This window comes from Trachypithecus francoisi, unplaced genomic scaffold (genome assembly GCF_009764315.1).
Source record: "Trachypithecus francoisi isolate TF-2019V2 unplaced genomic scaffold, Tfra_2.0 Lachesis_group11, whole genome shotgun sequence".
In the NCBI taxonomy this organism is placed as follows: Eukaryota; Metazoa; Chordata; class Mammalia; order Primates; family Cercopithecidae; genus Trachypithecus; species Trachypithecus francoisi.
In genome coordinates this window covers 109,106,649-109,124,826 of record NW_022681456.1, presented here as the reverse complement: position 1 = coordinate 109,124,826, position 18,178 = coordinate 109,106,649, and the positions used below count along the sequence as shown (strand labels likewise).

The following is an 18,178-nucleotide window of genomic DNA, read 5'->3' as shown; positions in this document are numbered from 1 at the left end:
CAAACTAGTCTGTTGCCTTGGAATTTAAAAAGCAAAATTTTAAAAAGCCTCCCTGAAGTGTATTTAAATATAACAACATTTATTTTTTTTTTTTCATCTCCAATTGGCCATGCACATAGTAGAAGGTGTTTGCTAGGGAAAATTAAAAAAAAAAAAAAAAAAAAAAAAAAACCTAAACACAGGATTATTTTTAAACCCATTAAGCTGGAAACAAATGAGCTCCTTTCTCCTCTGTGATTGCAAACTCATTCATACAATCGGCCATTCATTCAACAAATGTTTCTGAATATTTCCTTTGCTAACTGTTGGGGAGAGATACATGCGGACAGAAGTCACAGGCCTGAAGGTTCATAGTTTGGGATGTGAGGAGAGAAAGGGATGATAAGAGTGTGAAAGTATATACCTAGGTAACAAACTCTATTATAATGCTGAAGTTGCTGCCAAAGAGATACAGACCGAATGCTATGGGGCAATCCACAAGGAAGAAGAAGGTGTTTCTGCTGAGCCAACTCAGGGAGAGCTTTCTCACCTGGGCTGAACCTTAAAGAATACGTAGGATGATGGTTTCCAGCTGCATCCATGTCCCTACAAAGGAAACGAACTCATCCTTTTTCATGGCTGCATAATATTCCATGGTGTATATGTGCCACATTTTCTTAAACCAGTCTGTCACTGATGGACATTTGGGTTGATTCCAAGTCTTTGCTTTTGTGAATAGTGCTGCAATAAACATACGTGTGCCTGTGTCTTTATAGCAGCATGATTTACCTGGACACAGGAAGGGGAACATCACATACTGGGGCCTATTGTGGGGAGGGGGTAGAGGGGAGGAATAGCATCAGGAGATATACCTAATGTAAACGACGAGTTAATGGCCGCAGCACACCAACATGGCACATGTATACACATGTAACAAACCTGCATGTTGTGCACATGTACCCTAGAACTTAAAGTATAATAATAATAATAATAATAAAGAATACATAGGATTCCTCCAGGCACGGAACGCAGCACAAACAATGGCACAGAAGTATTTGTTGAGAGTAACGCTGTGTTTATGAGCTAATGAACACTCTGGGTGGGTCTGTCTAGAACTTAGGATCCACTAAGGGGCAAGTGGCTTGTGCAGAACCAGATAGCATGCGACTTTCCTTCTGCCAACACTGAACTGGACTGCAAAGAAAATGTTCAGAGTATCTGAGTGTTCCCTGAAGTGCTATTTATAGAATGAATATGAAAACCCAGCAATAGCCCCTGAAAGTGAAATGCATCATTCGGCCACTTCTAGCTGGGTCAGCAAGAACTGCCAGGTACAGAATTTCCTGCTTGCTGAGACGACACAGAGCAGCTGGAGTTCTTTAGGGAAAGACCTTACAAATACACAGCTGGCATCAAAAATAACCACCCTAGATGAATCTCAGGCAAATAATATGGGTTAGTCCAAAAGAACAAATTCCATAAGTATATGAATATACACTGTAAGGGCCTCATATAGGCAGGAAGTAGTTAAACCAAAAATAAAATTCCAGGTGTTTCTGTATTCATTGGTAGCTGAGGTGGCAACTTAATGCAGCACAAGAAGAGGATTTTGATCCTCTGATTTCTAGTTGTCAAAGGAACAGCCAGAGCTATGGAAATATTGTTGATAAAAATACAGTACTTAAAGTGTAATGTCTAAGCATTTGCCAGCAGAGTTAAGAATTTCCTGCGTTATTACACCAGAGACCAGCGCAACAAACATCAGAGCAGATCCAGAGAGGAGGGACGGGCAAGAAATAGAGGAGGGCCTGGAATCAACACTAGAAAAACATCAGTTAGAGCTATAATTTGTTAGATGAAGATTTAAATAGTTATATTCAAAGTAGCTGTTTGTTTATTCCACAGGTATTTACAAAGTGCCTACTATGCATCAGGCACTGCCATGGGTGACAGGGACATAAGTAAAAATTCCTGTTCCCACAGAGGTTATATCCTACTATGGAAAACAGATGATAAGTAAAGATAAATGAGTAAAATGAACAGTGGGTCAGATGGTGACATAAGCTTTGGAAAGGAAGAAAGCATTGCAATGAATGGATTAGGAGATGCTTTCGGAGAGCAACTGCAATTATTATTATTATTATTTTCTTTTGAGACAGAGTCTTGCTCTGTCACCCAGGCTGGAGTACAGTGGCATAATCTCGGCTCATTGCAACCCATACCTCCGGGGTTCAAGTGATTCTCCTGCCTCAGCCTCTTGAGTAGCTAGGATTACAGACACACGTCACCATGCCCAGCTAATTTTTGTATCTTTTATTTTTTTTTAGTAGAAATGGGGTTTCACCAGGTTGGCTAGGCTGATCTCAAATTCCTGACCTCAGGTGATTGGCTCACCTCTTCCTCCCAAAGTGCTGGGATTACAGGAGTGAGTCCCCATACCTGGCCCCAGGAACTACAATTTTAATAGGGTGATCAGTGAGCAAATTCTTGTAGGAGATGAGGTAGTGAGCCTCACAGATCTCTGTGGGAACCCCTGGGGCAGAAACCCTAAGGAGAAAACATTCCTGGGATGGGAAAGGGGGAGCAAAGAATCTGTTGTGTCTGGAGATGAAGAAGTGAGGGAGGGAGAAGTAGGAAGGATATTGGAGAGTAGACTAGTAGAGAGATTGGAGAATACATTCTGAAGGGCCTTGTAGGGTATTGTAAAGACATAGGTTTTTATTCTAAGATGAGAATCAAGTAAACATTGGGTGTGCAAAGGAGTGACATTATGACATATTTTGGAGCAATCACTATACTGCTATGCAAACAGGCTGTAGAATGTCATGGGCAGAAAGAGAGAGACCAGATAGGAGTCTTTTGTAAGAGATTTTGGTAACTGTTGCACCAGAATATGTCCAGAATCTGGCTGCTTCTCACACTACCCTATCACCATCACTAGGAATAGTGAGAAGTAGCCAGGTTCTGGACATATTCTGGAGACAGAGCTAACTGGATTTGCTGATACAATGGAAACAGGGCAAGAGAAAAAGAGAGAAATCAAGGATGATGTCAAGAGTTCTGGCTTGAACAACTGTAAAGATAGACTTTCAATTTACCGACATATGGAAGATTACAGGAGAAGCAACTTTCTGGGGAACGATTTGGAGTTCAATCTTAAATATGTCAAGTGCATGATGTCCTTTAGATACCCAGGTGGCAATGTCAAGTAGGGAAGTGAATATATGACTATGCAGTCAGGGAGTTGGTCTTTCCTGGAGGTAGAAAATAGAGAGTGATCAGCATGGGTATTTAAAGTCAGGAGACTGGATGGTGAATGAGTGCACATGGAAAAGAGAAGAGGTCTAAGAATTGTCCAAGTTAAAAAAAAAATAGTGTCTCAAGAAGAAAGGAAAAAAAAAATACATCAAATGCTACTGATAGATTAAGTAAGACAAGAGCTGAAAATTGCCACTGGACTTAGCAACAGGAAGGTCACTGGTGACCTTGAAAAAGGTAGATTTAGTTCGGCGATAAGAACAAAAACCTGATCTGAGTAAGCTATAACATGTACATTTGCATATTTATTTTCATATAGCTTATTTGAAAAATCTGGGTTCACTCATCCTCAACTAATATTTAGTTTGCTTTATAAAAGCCAACTAAAAATCCCTTCAATTGTTGTTAAAGAGTGGTTCTTGCTTAAACCTATTAGACCAGGAATTTCAGGTTTTCTGTCAGGAATCTGGCCCCAAAACAAATGGATCTTGAAAGCAGCAACATAGTCCTAGATATAAACATTACCTCCTAACTTCCATACTGTGGAACTATGGAATTGGAAGATAGGCTGTCAAACCCCTCTATATTCTGCTTCCTGTCCTGGAAGGGGTCTAACCTCACACAGATTTTCATGAAATTATATGAGTTTGTGGATGTCAAGCATCTAACCAAGCCACTGGCATGGAAGTCCACTCATCTTTCTTCCGTTTTTCATTTCTTTCCTCCTTCTAGCAGTCTCCCTGGCTTGTTCAAGCCATGAAGTGCCTAGATTTCATGGTTTGTGTAGAACATGGTAAAGTAGTAATTTATCACACTACCTTAAAAATTAGTAATAATTTTATTAACAGAAAACTTAGCTATTATATCCATGCATTAGTAAAATACCATCCCCCTAAAGCCCTCAAACAAAAGTCCAGGGGTTTAAAAACAAAGCCATTTTGACTTTTTATTGACAAGCAATTTCATTTCATTTCAATAAATATTTCTTGAGTGCCTGAGTGCACTCTCTGGGCACTTATAATACATCAATGGATAATAATAGCACACCAAAGCCCATTTACAGACAAAAAACTTAACTGAGAAAATACTATGGATTTTTTTAAAGTAATTGAGATAATACTCTCATTAACACTCACAGAATACCTCCTCAATTTCTCAGCTTGGCAATGGTCCATGTTTTCCAGAATGATGTATGAACAAGACGTTTTCCTTTTTGAGTCTACTTATATAGAAAGAAGTTTGGTCATCCATTGCCACACGAATATTATTATTTTAACAGAGAGTATTTTTATTAAGGCATTACATGCTGTCTTTTCAAATGTGTCTCCTTGTACCTATGCAAGAAAATAATCTACTGGATCTGAGAATATAATATACTATAACACTCTTGCTAACTTTAAAAATTCTATTCTAAATGCAAGGATAAATTAGACAGATTAACTATAGTAATGAGCTGAAGAGTTTTTTTCTTTTTTCTTTTCTTTCTTTTTTCTTCTTCTTTTTTTTTTTTTTTTGAGACAGGATCTAGTTCTGTGTCACCCATGCTGGAATACAATGGTGCCATCACTGCTCACTGCAGACTTGATCTCCCAGGCCCAAGTAATCCTCCTGCCTCAGCCTCCCAAGTAGCTGGAACTAAAGGTGCGTGCCACCACACATGGCTATTTTTTGTATTTTTTTTGTAGAGACAAGATTTCGCCATGCTGCCCAGGCTGGTCTTGAACTCAGGTTCAAGCAGTCTGCCCGTCTCAGCCTCTCAAAGTATTGAGATAAGGCATGAGCCACTGCGCCCAGCCTCAAAGATTTCCTTTTCTTTCTCAGCCACTAACCATCCTATGGATCTTTGTCCAAAGTTTTTTTTATCTGTAACTGTTCCATCTGTTAATGGCCATCTTATTAGTGACCATATTATATTAATAATCTGGACTGAGATTCAGATTTGTCAGGCCCCTCAACCCCTCAGTGCCTCACTGGAAACAAGGCATGATAAAAAACCATCTGTTTCATCTTCCAGGACTATTATGAGACTTAAAATAAGGTGAAGCATTGACCATTATCAGGAACCTTTGAAGTCCCATATAAATATATTATATTAATTCATTATTATGTACTAACAAAATTGCATTCCTTAGGGAAAAGTTAGTATTTTGCTAGAGCACTATAATATTTAGTCTATATTTGTGTGAGATATTTTCAATTTCAAATTTATTTTCAATTTTATATAGTTGTTGTGTTTTTTGTTTGTTTGTTTGCTTGTTGTTTGTTTTAAGACAGGGTTTCACTCTATCCCCAAGGCTGGAGTGCAGTGGTCCAATCACGGCTCACAGTAGCTTCAACCTCCTGGGCTCAAACGATCCTCCTGCCTCAGCCACCAGAATAGCTGGGACTATAGACGCATACCACCATGCCTGGCTAATTTTTATTTTTTGTTTTTTGGTGTTTTTTTGGTAGACACAAGGTTTCACCACGTTACCCAAGCTAATTTATATAGATTTCGAACAAATCAATCTTTTTGGTCATTGGTCCTTTGAGGATGTATTTGATTGTTTGTTTGTTTATTTGTTTCAAGACAGAGTCTCTTCTGTCACCCAGGCTGGAGTGCAGTGGTGTAATCTTGGCTCATGGCAACCTCGGCCTCCTGGGTTCAAGCAATTCTCCTGCCTCAGCCTCCTTAGTAGCTGGGATTGCAGGTGTACACCACCACACTGGGGTCTTTATTTTTGTATTTTTAGTAAAGACGGGGTTTCACCATGTTGGCCAGACCTCAGGTGATCTGCCTGCCTCAGCCTCCCAAAGTGCTGAGATTACAGGCGTGAGCTACCGTGCCCAGCCAAGGGTGTATTTATTAATACAATTTCTATCAAGTCATGAGTTTTAATGATATATATGTTTGTAGAAATCATTGCAGGTATCATATCTTTTTTTCAACACATCATATCTGGGCTAAGTACAGATGAGATGATCAACAAATTGTTCAATAATTAGTTATTTAATCACAAAATTTTCCTGGAGCATCTAATCCATTCTCAGCAGTTTCTGGACCTAAAATGGCATTTCCTTATGTTGTAAAGAATATATAAATAAATCTCCAAATTTGAAGAACAAGTGCGAGCCCCATCACTCTAAATATGAACCCATCAGTAAGACCATTCAGTGCGTTGCTTCTGAGATATCCCTTATCCTCATTTTCCACAGTCTGCATCACTCGTGCCTCTTCTCAAATAGCCCTAATACCTAACTTCCCTGTTCATTCATCAACTTTTCATTGAGCACCTAGTATGGGCCAGGAGCTGTTATGGATGCTGAAAATGTGATGGTGAACAAAACAGACACACACCCCGCTCATGCAGCTTACACGTTAAATAGAAAAATAGAATTTAACAAACATGACAGCAAAGTGCAGAGTGCTATAAGGTTAGGAAAAATTTCTCTGAGGAATTAACATTTAAGCTGAGATCCACAGCTTTAGGCATATGAAAGTAGTTGAGATTTCTGGTCTATTAGATAATATTAGGAAGGTGAAAAGAAAGACAGACAAAAATTAGGATCTTTGGTGTTTTGTAGTATGCATGAGAGTGAAAAAGCTTGTTAAGTGCCAGCTGCAAACATATTCCTGGCTGACAATATGACTTCTGGAAAAATGCGATTCAAATCTGAAGAATTTAAACCCGGATTTTTGTGCCTTGTGTAAATAGTACTGGAGCATCTCAGAATGGTTTTTATAATTAAGTAAACAAAGCATCATTTACCAGAGTCATTTCCAGAGCCCAAATCCCACCTCTTCCTCCTCTCCTTGTGCAATCCACACAAAGCAACAAAGAGCTGGCGAGCTGGGACTCCACCCCCAACCCCAAACAGCAGAGCCAGCACTGACCTCGACCACTGGCACCAGGAGACTTTACACCTACTCATCTTCCAACCCACAGACATAACTAGATGCCTTGAAAGATAATTGTGTGACCTCTAGAAGCACATGAGTTAACCACCATAAATCATTAATTGTTGCAGAGTCTGAGCTGGTCTGGGAGGCAGGGCAAAAAGTAGCAAGTGCATGGAGAAAAAGAAAATGTAAACCACTTAGTGGACAGAGATGCAACAGTAATTTTCACAGGAATGCACAACATTTTACTGAGAGCACTTCTGATTACAAATTAAGTAACAATAGCTTTTGTGAGAGGCTGCCTTTGAGGCATGTCTGTAATTTTAAAAATCAGCATCATGCATTGGTGTGAAATCAAAATCTAAGAATTAAAAAGAAGTTCTGTAAAACCACTAAAGGGCAGAACAAGAGATTGTGGGCAGGCTGCAATGCCCTTACATCCACATTACAAAAAATAACTAACCTTAAATATAGATTTCTTGAATCCTTTTTGGAGTCTTTTTGAACCTAAAAACTTCAGAATCCCTGAAGCAACCAGCTCACCAGGATTCTACCAATAGTGGCGTTCTGTCAGAACTGACCTAAGGCCTGAGCAGATATGAGGAGGCTCTGAGGCTCTGGGTTTTATGAAAATTGAGTGCTAGATTGAATCAGTTTAAGCAGACTAGTGGCCAATTAAATACCTTTAATTTCAACAATTATCTAAGCAACGAACAAATACTTGAAATGTTCTCTAGCTTTTGAAGATGACAACAGGAGTCTCCATGTTGTAAGTTTAATATAGGATATATCAGATTATGATGATCACTCTTACCATACTCTACTGCTTCAATGTAAGTTTCTGACATGCCCTGAGTAATTTTTCACCTATTTCCTGTGATCATTCTTCCCCTGGCTCCCTTCTGCCACTCCCTAGTTCCTCTTTCATCTGCAGCTTACATTTGTTGCTTTGCTGCTTTTATATGTTGGGAGGATGCTAAAATTATTTATGAAAACATATTGTTTCAGAAATTCAAAATAATGATGCTACCATAACTAAGTTTTATTGATTTTGTTACACATTTATGTTTATGTGATACCTTTTTAGCTAAAAGAGGGATGCTTACTTTCACATTTGGCAATATAAAGAAAAATCGGTTTTTTGGTTGGTGGTGGTAAGAGGGTTTTGTTGTTCTTGTTTGTGTGTTTATTTGCCATAGTAATCCCCGTCAAACTCTTTTCTCTTTGACAGGAAGGGGGAGCACGTATTCCTTGTCATGTAATTGTGTTTTAAAGCTAGAAAAATTATAAAGCCACTCAGTATTTAGAATTGTGGCACCGAGTGTTAGCTGCAGGTCTCAAACCATATTGGAAAAGCACAGAGTTTGCTTTGCAAGCCTTCAGAGCAGTCTGAAAGGCTGTCACTACATGCCACCTGCTATCAATCATGATGTCAAAACATATGTTTGCCCTTCTTAATGAAAATCTCAAGTTTTCGACCATAAGAACATCAACTCACATATCTAATTGCACTCTGACCCATTTCTTTCTATATACCCTCACCCACGTATCCTCCTGGACTCCCACACATAATTATGCTTCACCCATACACATAATTTAATTTCTTGCCCATATGTTAATTATATCCTCAACTTAGGCATCTAAATACACACCCCTGCCTCACATTTAATTATAGCCCCTCTCTTATGAATGTAATTACATCATTCGGCCTCCCACCTAATTATCCCTCCTTAACATATTTAATTGCACTGCCCTGCTCCAGGACCTAATTGCATTCTAACCAGTGCGCCAATCAAGTCCCCAACTCTCCAACAATACTCCTCATATGAACATCTCTTTATTCCTGTACCCCAGTCACTTTATTACCTCAACTAAGGACTGGCAACTTCCCACAAGCGAATTCCTAGCGAGCATGGTGCCCAGCTAAACAAACAAAATAATAACAAGATGCAGCCGAATCAAAAGCAGCTTTGGTTCTTTCCAGTAAGTAAATGAAGACATATTGGCTTTTTCAGTCATTTAACTAGCCCCTTGGAAGTCCAAATTAAAATTTCAGCTGTTTTCTTACTTTGCATACGTAAGCATTTTCTGATGAAAATATCTGGCAATTAGTTTACTTATTTCAAAGAAAAAAATACGTCTCATTATAGATATTTAATTGTTAAACCCTTTAAAAAATTACACAAAATTTTCCCTGAAGATATATATTTGTACATGCTAGTTATAGAATATTTGCAGTTGCCTACCACTCAAGGACTTTTAACAGTTCTTCTATGAAAACAAATTTCCAGAAAGCTGCTGCTAAGATTTGTATTCCCCATTCTATTAATAAAATTGTGATTTTATTTATTTATTTATTTTGAGACGGTGTCTCGCTCTGTCGCCCAGGCTGGGGTGCAGTGGCCGGATCTCAGCTCACTGCAAGCTCCGCCTCCCGGGTTCACGCCATTCTCCTGCCTCAGCCTCCCGAGTAGCTGGGACTACAGGCGCCCGCCACCTCGCCCAGCTAGTTTTTTGTATTTTTTAGTAGAGACGGGGTTTCACCATGTTAGCCAGGATGGTCTCGATCTCCTGACCTCGGGATTCGCCCGTCTCGGCCTCCCAAAGTGCTGGGATTACAGGCTTGAGCCACCGCGCCCGGCCAAAATTGTGATTTTAAAAGGATAACTTCAGTATTATGCTCTCTACACGGGATGCTTCTTTGGAAATTGAATGATGTGAATATTTATGTAGTGGACGCTATTTGCCTATTAAAATTTCTTACTCAATCCATTATAAAAAAATAACACGAAAGCATTCCAAAAAGTGTTTTGTATGTTTCACATATGATCTGTTATTCTGGATACAACTCATATGGCATCAGTTCATGTGCCCATGCAGTAGATTTATTAAACATTTCGTAGTCAAGTCTCAATGAATTGAAATTTCTTACTGATGTTGTTTCTGGAACCATAAGGTGACAAAAACTGTGCCTACACTTTAGGGCAGAGGTTGATCACATTTTGAAAGTTCTCAAAACTGTTTTCTTTTCATGATGGAAAGGGAAGGAAATAACGAAGGGCGTGCCCAACATTTCAAAGGTAGTGCCAATCATCTTAGTAGTGGAGCAGAAAATGGAAGAAGCAGCAGCAGGAAGAACTAAGCCTCATACCATTGCTAGACGTCATATTTGCAATCCCCTCATTGGAAATACCAAAGAAAGATTCATTTTCTCCAAATACAGAAAGCACATCTTCATGTTGATGAACATCACCTTGTAGCCTGCCTGCTTGCATCCAGTCCCCGGCTTTAATGTTCCTCTATGATCATTGGCAAGTTATTTAACCTTAGTGCCTTCGTTGTCTCACTTGTAACAATTGTGCTGACTTCTTACAGTTGTTGTGAGGATTAAATGACTTGTGTCTGGCACAAGGTAAATGATCAATAATTGTTATTTTTATCTTTAAGAGATCAACATTTTCTCAGCAGCACAGGCTAGAAATCTCAGAGCCATTTTTGCTCACCTCTCTCTTAATATCTACCTAACACCTCCCTCCGCAGAGGCTCTTCTGTTCTTCTCCTCTTTCCACCCTCAGTGTAACTATTGTTTAAAATGGCTTAATGCTATAAATCGGCCTCTAATTCTTGCCTATCATCAGTCCCTCATTCTCATATCCTAATTCTTCTAAAACAAAAGCTAGTGCAAATCACTTTTCTAATTAAAAAAAAAAAAGTACCATATTTTCCCATGCTCACAGACAAAAACATTTGGGATCTTCATTGAAGCACACACCCAGGACCTCTCAACACCCTAAACTTCCTGTTCATTCTTTTCTACCACCTCGTTATCTATGCATACACCCAGTATTCCCTCCACACCATTTTACACACCTGTGTTTCCTCAGACACAGCCTGAATTTCCTGTCTCCCTACCTCTGTTAAAGCTGCTTCAATAGCTCGCCCTCACCCCTTCTCCTTACTTTCTCTACTCTATTACTTGCCTTCCAAATTATTTTTCAACCTTAAGACCTATGAAGGGACTGCAGGTATAAGGTCCAATAAAATTCCCTACAAGTGCAAGGAATGCTAAACAAACTCAAGCAGACAAGAGGCACACTGGAATTCATTTATGTGCGGTGAGTCATGAGATTATGTATCAAAGCTGTGCACAGTGGCCGGCAAATACACATGGAATTGAAACAAATCATTTATTCAATACTTCAGAGACTTCCAAACATATTACTGTTGCTACGGTTATTTTCTTTGCTTCAAAATGGAAGCCTTTATTGTTTTTCAGACAAGGTTATACCAGAAAACCCCTATTAAAAAAAAAAAAAAAAAAAAAAAAAAAGGCCGGGTGCTGTGGCTCAAGCCTATAATCCCAGCACTTTGGGAGGCCGAGATGGGCGGATCACGAGGTCAGGAAATCGAGACCATCCTGACTAACATGGTGAAACCCCGTCTCTACTAAAAAATACAAAAAACTAGCCGGGCGAGGTGGCGGGTGCCTGTAGTCTCAGCTACTCGGGAGGCTGAGGCAGGAGAATGGCGTGAACCTGGGAGGCGGAGCTTGCAGTGAGCTGAGATCTGGCCACTGCACTCCAGCCTGGTCGACAGAGCGAGACTCCGTCTCAAAAAAAAAAAAAAAAAAAAAAAAGAACAAAATATAGGCTAGGCATGGTGGCTCACATCTGTAATTCCAGAACTTCAGAAGGCTGAGGCATGAGGATTGCTTGATGCCAGGAGTTTGAGACCAGCCTGGGCAACATAGTGAGACTCTATCTCTACTAAAAAATATACTTTTTTAAATTAGCCCAGCATCGTGGCATGGACATGTAGTCCTAGCTACTTGGGAGGCTGAGGTGGGAGGATCTCCTGAACTTGGGAGTTGAAGGCTGCAGTGAGCTATGATTGTGCCACTGCATTCCAGCCTGGGTGACAGAGTCAGACCCTGTCTCTTGAAAAAAATGTGTGCACACATACGCACACCCCCACACACACACAAAAGTACATATAAATGTGTGTGTGTATATATATATACACGCACACTCACACACACATATACACAAAAGAGAAGATGACGTAAAGTGGGCACCCTTCCCTAATTTCTTGGTCTCTCTATTTCTGGAAGTGACACTTAGACACCCCAAGGAATTTGATGGTGTAGAAAACTATGACTATAATCCAACTCCATTTTTTCAGAAATGAAGAACTACAAATACCAAACAAGTTTCAGTTAAGAACTTTTGGCAAGTATTTATTGAGTGCCAGCTAACCATATACCAGTCACTGTATGAGATGCTGGGTCAGCAACTGTGAGCCTCAGTTCAGTATTTGCTACACTAAAAGGTGGTATAAATTAGGGCATCCATGTTGTTTTCAACTATAAATAGTGTGCAGTTACTCAGTAATGCAGCCGACTGCTAAACTGTTAATCCAGTTTAACTGATTAGACACCTGAACTAGCAGGACCTGGATCAATTGCCTGCTAATTAACTATTATTTGCATTTTAAAAAAAAAGCATGTCCATGATTGATTGTCTCATATATAACTATTTTATTCCATTAAAAGATAAATATACCAAGCAGAGAACATTCTTTTTGGGAATAACTGGCTGCTGCTCATGTTTTATTTCCCCAATTTAATAAAATGTATCTGCCATCCTTTCTTACTGGTAAAAAGGAAAAGAAGTGATTTCCAGAGCATCCCTCTCTTCCCAGTATTCCTCCCTTAATTATCTCGCAGGACTGTGCATACAAGCATCCAATCAGCTGAGTTGGGCAGCCTCTAAGTTGCCTTCCCACATTCCTACCTTTCCTTATTTCTCCTGACTTGCTTGGTTTATCTTCCACCCTTTTTTCGCAGTGTAACTTGCATATTTCAGAGTCACATGGAATTCATATTATAGATGCATGTTCTTGGTCCACTTCAGCCCTCTAGAAATAGGATCTCTGGGTAGAGCTTAGGAATCTGAAGTTCCCCTACACGATACAATTCACATGCACAGTGATGTTTGTGACCCACCGGATCTGCCAACTCTCAGATATGACCTGAGGTCTTCCTTCTCTAGAACCTTCCCTGACCTATGTCATCTTCTAGGATTGGCATGCACATCCTGCCCACTCCCACAGAAACACCTACTGTACTTACCGTCAGTCTCACTAAGCAGACATTCTAGGCCCTTGGCACTGGGTAACACTTGACTAGCTTCCGTTGTGTACACCCATCTTCCACAACAGAGAATAAGCCCCTCAAGGATATAAACCACATCTTTGTAACTCTTAGTGTCTCCAGAGCCTACCACATAAGTATACAGATGTTTTCATTGATTAATTGATTTAATCTAGCCCCAGACTTTCTGGAGAAATGCCAAGAATCTAAGCAAATTGAGTAAATTTGTTCCCCTTTTCAGACCACTGACAGAAAGTTTACGGAAATTGCTAAATGATACACAGATGAGATTTTTAGATTATTTTAAAGTCTAGCACACCAGAGTTGCAAAATGAAATGCCTACACAATTCAAGCAGGTGACATAAATGAGTGGAAGGAAAGCAATAGGAAGTGCTAGAGACTGTGGCAAACAAAGGGCACAGGGCCAAATGTATTAGTCTGTTTTCACACTACCAATAAAGACATACCTGAGAGTGGGTAATTTATAAAGAAAGAGGTTTAATTGACTAACAGTTCAGCATGGCGGGGGAGGCCTTAGAAAACAATCATGGCAGAAGGGGAAGCAAACACATCCTTTCTCATGTGGCAGCAGCAAAGAGAAGTGCAGAGCGAAGTCAAGGGGAGGGGGGAAGCCCGTTATAAACTCATCAAATCTCATGAGAACTCACTCACTATGATGAGAACAGCATGAGGGTAACCGTCCCCATGATTAAATTACATCCCACCTGCTCCCTCCCTTACGTGTGGGGATTATGGGAACTACAGTTCAATATGGGAGTTGGGTGGGGACGCAGCCAACCCAAAACCATATCACCAAAGCAACAGGATAAGGAGCTGCTCATGCCCTACTCATGGGCTTGGGAGCCAGGACTGCCAGATATTCTGATTTTTTTCCAAGTGATACTAAAAATCCAGGTGTTAATGTAAAAGCTCCTAGTTTTTAAAAGTTGGCATATAGTTCTAATGATTTTTTTTTAAATAAAGCCAAAATTTGAAGGCCAGATTTGTCTTAACTGGTAGCCAATTTGCATATCCTACTCTAGACCCAGGCAGGGCCCTAGCAGACTTAATAAATATATTTATTCCAAGAGTAGGCAGTTAGAGAAGAGTGCGTATCTTAAATTATTCCAAAAGACACAGTAGGAAAATACATGCTTTAGGGAATTTTAGCCAAAGATTGGGAAAGACTCCTTTCTCTGTGCCAGATTTAAATGAAATACAGGATTTTTTTTTTTTTTTTAATAAGGCAGTTACTGAAAAATTCAAGATTCTAACTGACAAAGAGAAGTCCAAAAGTTTCTAAAAGTCTCCCTTGCTTCTTTTCAAAATAACATTAAGTAATATTTTTATATTACTTGCAGTGATTTCTCAGCCCTCTGTTGCTTGGACTTCCCATCCTTTTTTTTTTTTTTTTTAGACGGAGTTTCGCTCTGTCGCCCAGGCTGGAGTGCAGTGGTGCGATCTTGGCTCACTGCAAGCTCCACTTCCAGGGTTCACGCCATTCTCCTGCCTCAGCCTCCTGAGTAGCTGGGACTACAGGCGCCCGCCACCACGCCCGGCTAATTTTTTGTATTTTTATAGAGACGGGGTTTCACCATGTTAGCCAGGATGGTCTCGATCTCCTGACCTTGTGATCCGCCCGCCTCGGTCTCCCAAAGTGCTGGGATTACAGGTGTGAGCCACCGCGCCCAGCCTGGACTTCCCATCCTCAATGGCTTATTTTCTAACCAAAATGGGATCAGATGATCCCATATGAATACTATTGTAATGTGTATGCTAATTTAACAAGATATTATGGATAACTTTCCATCATGATTTTAATATCAACAGGGTATTTAACTGTAGAGGTGGTTCATACTTTAACCAATTCCTTAATGTTGAATATTTTAGGTCTTTCCCAATTTTTCACTGTAGTAAACAATACTGTTATAAACATCTTTGAATTGTGGCAGAGCTAAGAAGCTAGCTGAGAAAGGGGAGTATCAGCCCACTGTATTCTCTTCTTTTATATTGACAATAAAGTTTGCTTAATTGTATGTAAAACACCTCACATAAAAGGAGTCTTGAAGAGACAGAACCCCCTTTTAACATGTTCACCATCACTAACCCATTCCACATAGAAGTCCTCCTGCTGTTACTTATCTGATATGTACAGCCTGGAGCAGTTATACAGTTAATTCTTTAAGATAAATGCTTAAATATGGAATTGCTAGGTTTAAACAATTTGGACTGCATTACAGAAATTAGCAACTGAGTAAGTGTCCATCTGTTTCCATAAGAAAAACAAAATGGGAATCTCCTTATACACTATTATAGGTATTTCAGACATATCAGGAGAGAGACTTCATTAGGTTGTAATCATTTTGTAGCATATTACTTAACTTGAAAGGAAATGCGATGCAGTTTAAAGAGCTAAATTTGCAGATGTTAGCTTAGCTTCATCAGGCCTCAGTTTGAATCTTGACTTGAAATCACAGCATGGAACCAGTGTCTAGCTGGGAAATCCCAGGCAGGACACTTTTGGCTCAGCCTCAATTTCTGCATGTAAAATGGAGACAATAATATCAGCATCATATGTTGGGATTATCAGATAATGCATGCAAAACATTTAGCAAAGAGACTAGCACATAGTTAGTCTTCAACAAACTATAGTTGTAGAGTGTATCCACAAAATTGAATCAAATTGTGAAACTATAACCAACCTACTCTTTGGTAGGTTTTCTCTAATACATTTGAGTTTCATTAATGTTTCCTATGCACTTTCCTTAAGGTGTCACATTTTGGGGAATTGAGTTAATTTGTTTAAGTTAACTTATTTATTATTTCCAATTTAAAATTAAAATACTGAATTAAAACAAAAATATGTTCAATATAATTTTTTCCTCTAAATAGATATAATCTATTTCAAATAAGCAACTTTTACGTGGACCTAGAGTGTGGAATGACAGATAATGGAGCCTCAGAAAGGTAAAGGGGTGAGAGGGGGCTGGATAATGAGAAATTATTTAATGAGGACCCTGTATGTGATTCTGGTGATGGATACACTAAAAGCCCTGACTTCACCGCTACGCAATATATCCATGAAACAAAATCATACTTGTACCCCTAAATGTACACAAATTTTAAAAATAGGAACAAAAAGAAAATTGAAATTTTAAAAGAAGAATTTTTGTAGGAGTCGTAAACAGTTGACATTAATTGCTTTATTTGTACAGGTGGTCACAGATTCATAATTAGTAAAAGGAAATATACTGAAAGTTCATCAAAGTATGCCTTTTTTTCCCTATGTACTTGGCCATGCTTGCATCTACCATGTCACTTGCAATCGTGACAGCCTTTTACATGAGGTAGGTAGTTTATGTCTACAGTTCCCACAGGCACATAGATTTCCTTTTTCTTTCCAATAGGAGCCTCAAGAAAATGAAGCTTTGGTTGTTTCATCAGCAGTGGCTTTGATGAAACTTTTGGCTCACATATCCATTCACTGACTCAGTAAGAAAACATCTGCATTAACAGGATGATTTTCAAGGCTGGAATGACTTTCTTATAAGTGTACTAAACAGAATGCCAAGCCCACAGGAAGCACTGGCAATACAAAGTTCGGGGTTGGCCAATGTAATCCTCAATGCTTCTCAAGCACAACTTAATTGAGGAAAACTTCACAGACAGATGGAACAACAGCATATATAAACTCTATATGAATATACATGACATATCTAAATCATTCCTCAGTCATCTTCTAAGTGTCCAGGTCATGGAGAATAAAATGGTTATTTACACAATTACAGCATCAGAGGCTTCTGCCACTTCCAATGTACTTTGTGATGGGTACTGAACCTTTCTCAGCCTCAGCTTCCTCATCTATAAAATGGGGTGAAGGGAAACGTAAGACATTACCTCTTTATTGAAAGAATTAAATAAAATGATAATTATAAAAAGTGCCAGGTCTGGAACTTAGAAATCATTCAGTCAATATGAGCTATTAACAGCTGTAAAATATGAGAGCGCCAATCATTACATTGCTCTGTGGCTTCCTTGCTCCACGTAATTATTCTGATGTTCTGTGCCCTACACCAGCCCTTCCCGTCCCCTTGTTCTCTGCATCTCTCCATGGTTCTTAGATCTCTCAATCATCTGCAAAAGCGAAAGGAAATTTCTATATATCAAGATCCCCATGGTATGACATAACCTAAAATATGAAATTTATATTTCCTTCAGGTATTCTCTTTTTAAAGAGATGACATAATCTATGACATTTTATTACCATTATTTTTATTCATATGATAACACTTTGCCTTTTCCCCCAAAGGTTTCCTGGACCTTACTTCATCTATCTTACATCTTATAAATCCTTACCACTGAATGCTTATTTTCCTAAGCCCAAATCTTTATCTTCTAAGTCCTTTCTTGCCCCTATTTGTTCATGATGCAATAAAAGGTCAGCAATGAAATCACAAAATGCCTTAAGTGAATGTTTTAAGTGAATGACTATAATTTACTTTTTAATTTTTGACCTGTTATGGTCTCACTTTCGAATATTGCAGAGAGCACTTTGCTACTTGTTTTACAGGGCCATTTCCTTGAAATGTGATTACAAGCTGAAAGAGAAGTCCTAGGGGATTACTTAATGTATGTCCTTTACTAATTCCAAGGACAGTCAAAAAGTTTTCAACTCAAAGGATGATTGTTCAAACTGCCCACACCAACCAAGGTTTAGTGTTCATAATCTGGATGAAATCATTTTCTTGTTTAGAGTTCAAGGGATTAAAAAATTATTACTGTCTCTGGCAAGAGGTTGTTTGGGAGCTATATGGACTGGCTTGTTTCCTAAACATATTGGCTCCACAGTGCTACAAAGACTAAAAAGTGTTTTCCTCCAGCAGCTGGGCCAAGAAAAATTGAAAACCAA

At 39.1% G+C, this 18,178-nt stretch overlaps 1 protein-coding gene across 2 annotated transcripts in view; it reads right to left on the bottom strand.

Moving 5' to 3' along the window:
* ST8SIA1 (ST8 alpha-N-acetyl-neuraminide alpha-2,8-sialyltransferase 1) overlaps positions 1-18,178 on the bottom strand; it is a 139,648-nt gene that overhangs the window by 56,499 nt on the left and 64,971 nt on the right. The gene's annotated exons all lie outside the window — the stretch shown is intronic.